Raw genomic sequence first — 6,190 nt, 5'->3', positions numbered from 1 at the left:
ACAAACAATAATAAAGCTTTTAATTGGCGCCCTCTCTCGATATTATTTTATGTAAGTGCGCCCCCACAGACACGCGTTTTACAAACTTATACAAGATTGAGCTTCCAGAGCAGAGACCTTCGCCCACCCTTCCTTACCAGCCTGCCCTTAATCTTGGGTTGTTTGCTTCACTTGTTCCTCAACTCACAGGTTCCGTCTATAAGCCTAGTAAAATCAGACCTGATATTATTAGTTTATTATTACGGATGTTGGAAAGTTATAATGATGGATTCAATGATTTAATAAGGTTCTTGATGACGGTGGTTTGGTAAAATTTTTGAATATTAAATTGGTAGATGTTGATAAATAATTATGTGTGTGTTTTTAAATGTTAATATCTTCAAAATGTGGGTTTTTTAAATTTTACATTTTTGACTTTGAAGTACTGTATGATCCCGGAGGTTATGTATTTTAGCAGCCAACAAACTTATCTTGTTGATAGAGATCAAAACAAAAACCAATACTTAGTGCATTTTTACATCCGGGCTTGGAATAAGCGAAAGTCCGTCGGAAGGAAGGGCCCGTGTTCATTGATCCAGATTTTAAAATATAAGCATTAATGTACATGGGAATATCAAAAGAACTCCGACTTATTAAATCATTTTGCAGGCGCGTCCGGATGGATGGGATCGGTTAAGATCAGAGATTAAGAAGATTAAATGTATCCATGAATAGATTAAAAAGGATTAAACAGAATTGTATTTTTATTACTAAATTTAACCTGGACCTACAAATTAGCCCATGATCATAACTTCTCTACACCCGCGATCAGCTTTTCTCAAGTTTAAAATGCGCGTAGGCCTAGGCTTAAAGGCCTTTATAGACTTGCCTCAAGTCTGAAGTTAACGTCTCTTGATAGTCCATCAGTCGGAAATTTTTTTCCGAAATTATGATACGTATGAAACGCGATATGTGCCAAACTATTTATCTTTTTTTAAATTTCGGTATAGAACCTACACTAAGGCCTTTATTTTAATCCATTCTCGTCTTTTTATTGTTCAATTTGTTAAAACAAAACATTGGCTTATTGAAGCTGGGAATTAGAGTCGGTTGCATTTTCGATCCCGCCGCTTCCCACAACATCGACACATATGTTCCATTTATGATACCAATACAGTATTTAGGCGATTTAAAGGGTAGCTCCGGGTTTAAACTTGTTAGCATGAAATACCTTTTGCAGCAACATTTATTATAAACCCACTTGAGCATCATGAAATAATTTTCTTTTTTTTAAATTTGTGTTAGATGTCCTTTTTAATGTTAAAAGATATAATAGAAAATTCACCAAAAAAAACATTTTTAAAATAATAAAAAGAACAATCAATTTTACATACGAAAAATACTATTTTTAAGCCATTGTAAATCATTACAAATAAAGCAAAAAACACATTGACTTCCAGAAAATGAGATTCATGTTAACTATTTTATCTTTAAATAGTGTTTCTATCAGTTAAATAATTTGTTTTCTGAAATATCCAATTCAACAGCCTTGAACCACCAAGAAGACCTATGACGTACGATTTGTGCACCCAACCGGCAACCAGGTTAGCCTCAAGGCCAAAGTTTACCTTCACCTTTTTGCGATACGACATTAATTCACAAAGTGATCTTTATTTCCGGTTAAATAAACATTGCTGTCAATTATAAACACACCTTTTAATTAAAATTCTTACATCCTCTTGGAAAATCAAGATATATCTTAGTTCCTTGGGATGAATATTGGAAATATGTTTAGCCACCTACAATCACAAGTTTATAGCAGTGTTCCTGTGTATGATGTAACTGCAGAATTTATAAAATGTGAATCACCAGCATACCTAGGAAATTAACTTATTTTATCAAGGTAAGTAATGTATCTTTATAAAGAATAAACAAGCAAAACAACAAACTATCATTACCAGCTTCGAACATATGCAGTTGTACAGTGAGGCGTGGTTCCCACTAGCGACGCATAAATGCCCTTCCAATAATTGTGTTTTCCCCCGCCTGCGTGAAGTCAAACCTGCTTGTTGCGCGTCAACGTTAGTTGCCGTAGACTTTGACCTGGTTCACCCTGCGTTCGGCCTACTTGTCGAGTACTATGCTTTCCAGTGTTATCTTGCCTTGCGTTGGGTGGTTTCCCGAATGATCGTAAAACCTTTGCGTTGCGTTATTACTGATCGCTGATTCGGGCCTAGCTACATGATTATGTACATTCGTCTGACCTCGTGATTTTTCATTACTTTTGTAGTTATCTACAACATACATAACGTAGACCTACTGTCTCTATCTGCTTTAATCGATTTTTTTAAAGTGTTAAAAATAAGAAACGAAATACGCTTTACAATTTGCAATATTTTTACTAAAAACTGTAAATTGAACAAATTGATGTTTTAACTCTAATGAAGTGAATGCCTAGTATTTTGTACTTTTATATTTAAAGATTGCGGAGCTAACAACTCTTTAATTTAATGTTGAGGACAAATTTGCGATGGCGCTTATATATCTATTCAGCTAGCGTAACAGTTTTTGATTACTATTTCCCACTGAGGTAACAAAACTTCCCATACACATTTAGTTAATAACTTCAATTTTTAAATACTAAGTTTTGATATGTCTTAATACATTTTGTAATCTTTCAAAACAGAAAACTGCACTGCATTTTACAACCCCGACGATAAACATGAGTTGTGGCCAGCGTGTGAGGGCGATTTTTGTATATGTGCTGCAGGTAACTAAATTTTCCGATTACTATATCCTTGCAATAAGACTATATTTTTTAAACTTTATGTTTACATTACATTAATTGCGATAATTTTGTTTAATGACGACTATTACTTTACTTGTCTTTTGAATGTATATTGTCCCTTACCATGCAATTCAGCACATTTGCTGCCAATTGGTTTGTTTTTAATAAAGAAAGAAAGAAAGAATTTAAAACCAGGGAAGAGCTAGTGAAATTCGAATTGGTAAAAACTACTAAGCGGATGATCTGGATCTGTTAGACCTATTTTCCGTTAGTCAAAACTCTTCCTAATCCTCTCTACGCATGCGTATAAGCATGGATTAAAGAATATTAATCCATGGTATAAGCGAACGCTTTCGATCGTTGCGAACAAATTTGCTTTGTGGAAAATCGATTTCATGGCCTCACTTTTTACACTGGCGGAGGCAAAAACTCTGTTATTGTTCTTGGTATTATTTTATCTCGTTATATTTCTAGGTCCTTGTCCAAAGTGTGGAAGATCTAAGGCAGAATTTGTGTCTGAAAATGATCTTTATCACGAGTGGGCCTGTGGTCAACAAAAAGGAATCGATTATGGTAACGTAAACAGTGATTGTTTTGATTTCTTCATGCAAAAGTATATAAGTGTTTAAGAAATGAAATTATGGGCGTAAGATTTTTTTTATGATAAACTTTTTTTCCTCATTTCATGTCACTTTTAAAAGAGTGTAACTCCTTAGCACGTGATTTGCTGTCTGATTTCTTGGACCATTCTTCGATATATGAAGTGTTATCAAGCAAATATTTGTATCTGGAATATTGAAATAAAATATTACTTAGAGTAGTAATGGAGGAACGTTTTTTATCTGTATTTGTATCTTGTGTATTATTTCCTTGCATTTTAGTTGTGTTCTGCCTTTTTGAGTTCCAAATTTACAGTTTTCTTTACTCATCTAGAATATAGACCATTATAATAACATAGACTCATTATTTCATGATTAAATTCTTTTTAATATAAATAAATCCGATTTATTTATATTAAATTCTTTTTAATATAAATAAATCCGATTTATTTAATGTGAAATTAAATTTGCTTAAGCCTTTGGTGTTTTTTCGTTGGTTGGTTGGTGGATAATAGCAAATGTAATATGTGGCGTATCCTGGATTTTTAAACCATACCATTTTACAGATTAACGATGTTTTACCTGTGTTTCTGAGCGTGCGCAGAATGATGTTTTGTCGAGTCATGAGAATCGACTTTACCTAGGGTAGCCCAAACAGTTAAAGACCAATTTGTTTTCATTTGATCCCTGCATATGATGATACATTATTACATACACAGCAAATACTTAGTTATTACTAAATGCATCAAATAATTTGGATTTGAAAACACTTATACACTTATTAGGCCTACTATTGAATTCCGGTGTTCGATTATAATGGTGATTTTGCATGGTATGCCGGTTAACCTGTATTCATAGTCAAGAACAGCAACAAATCCATCGTCATCGATGTAATGGCAGGATTTCGTGTGAAAGGTATGTTACTAGCAGATAGGCTCATACCAATTTAGCAAATTTCACACGGTTAATGTGTACCAGTATATTTCAACATTTCCGTGCAAAATGTACGTTCGTCCGACTAACGACGAATTACCACGGGGGAGCCGTACAAAAACAAAATCCAAGGACTGAGCGATGTCGAACTGCCGACGGAATAAGGTGAAGCCAGTATAGTTATATCCGAATCGCGTACATAAGTTGGCACCAGGTGAAAAATAGCCAAACTACTTCCAAAATATAAATAAACCTAACTACTTCCTAAATATAACTAAGCCTAACCCTCTAAATAATCTCTATCTCGCTATAAAGTAAAAGAATTAGCTCATGGGATTCGAACCCCATACATCGACAAGTAAAGTCCATAGTCTAAATCACTCGACTGCACAAACGGCTCTACAGAAAGCGTGTGCATTACCGAATTGTAGCGTCATACCTTATGGATATGAATAATGAATATTCATGTTTATTTTGTGGCGTTTTATAAGGGATCCCCAACTTATGTACGAAAAGAAATATCGCATACGTATCCCCGGTTTTCCTACTGTTTATGATCACACAAACAAAATTCATAAAATTGAACGAGTATCCAGATCGGTTGTCCCCCAAAAACATGAAAATATATGAAGAATTAGAAAATCAGACTTTAAATATGCTGTTTTGTCACTTTCGGAGGAAAAAAAACATGAAAAATGAAATATAACAATTTAAGACAATATTATTATCATTAATTAAATGGGTCCGAAAATGTGTAATCGGGGACTAGAGTGCCACTGGATTGAAGTGAGCCTTTGAAGTCGAATTATGTTCGTATACCGGAATGCGATTAAAAAAGACATTGGACTGACGTTAATGAACATTATTTATGTATTAATATTGTTATTTATATTCATGTTAACATAATGATGCGAATAAATGTTAAATAGATTCACTTTTAGATTTAAAGATATTTTGTCCCCCTAAAAAATGTTTTTGTTGAATATGACATTTGAATGTCACATATACTAGATATTCACTTTGACAAAAGAAAATGGATCCAAAAAAAAATTTATCTGAAAAATGTAATTTAAAGCAAAAAAATGCCAAATTGTCTTACAATATGTATTCGTAAATAAATACTTAATTATGATTCACCTTTAGATTTAAAGATATATTGTCCCTCTGAGAAATGTTTTTGTTTAATATGTCACAAATTTCACTAAAAAAAATAGATGAAAACAACGTTATTTATCTGAAGAAATGTAATATAAAGCAAAAAAAAGTCATGGTTTTTTATTTGAATTTAACCCTTTATGTTTTCTTTGATAGACCTAACACTTTAATTTTTGGTATAGTATGTGTAGGGTGTGATTTTTAATAGTATTCGCTGTAACTGTATTTTGTCTTTACGTCTTTTATGTGTAAACTGACTTTGGGGTTGGGTCAACCGGCTCAGCTACAGTGATTAAGTTCACTTAGGTTGACCCTGGTCTCCCCAATTTCAGTTTTTTGTTTGTTTTGTATATACTTAAATAGACCAAATAAATAATGAAATGAAATGAAATGAGCCCTTCTAAAGGTTTTTAGTTCATCCTACTGAACTTTGCTAACCTACTGTAAGACCTAGCCTGGCATTTCTCAAACACGCCCACCAAGCCCGCGTGTACAGGGTCTGCGGACTATGATCGCCGTCACTTGTGTCGCGTTGTCAAAATTCAAGAATTGTCACAAACTGCACTGACGTAATTTGTGGACCATTTCAGATTCTGTTGGACAAGTTGCTTGTTGATTGTCCAGTGATTGACCACAAACTTGAAATGAGAAAAGTTTCTGAATTCAACTATATCTTTGCTTTTCAAAAATGATATAAATTATATATTGAAATTGTATTTAGGTCAACGGATATAAG

General features: G+C 33.5%; 1 long non-coding RNA gene across 1 annotated transcript; it reads left to right on the top strand.

Moving 5' to 3' along the window:
* The first annotated feature begins 1,459 nt into the window (after positions 1–1,459).
* On the top strand, positions 1,460–3,649 carry LOC140046299 (uncharacterized). Its single transcript, XR_011844756.1, has 3 exons — positions 1,460–1,882; positions 2,666–2,749; positions 3,242–3,649. It is a non-coding gene; the product is annotated as an uncharacterized lncRNA (long non-coding RNA).
* Positions 3,650–6,190: the final 2,541 nt, after the last annotated feature.

Source organism: Antedon mediterranea, chromosome 4, assembly GCF_964355755.1.
Source record: "Antedon mediterranea chromosome 4, ecAntMedi1.1, whole genome shotgun sequence".
In the NCBI taxonomy this organism is placed as follows: Eukaryota; Metazoa; Echinodermata; class Crinoidea; order Comatulida; family Antedonidae; genus Antedon; species Antedon mediterranea.
Note: the sequence above shows the minus strand (reverse complement) of the source record. Positions and strands in the feature narration are given on the sequence as shown.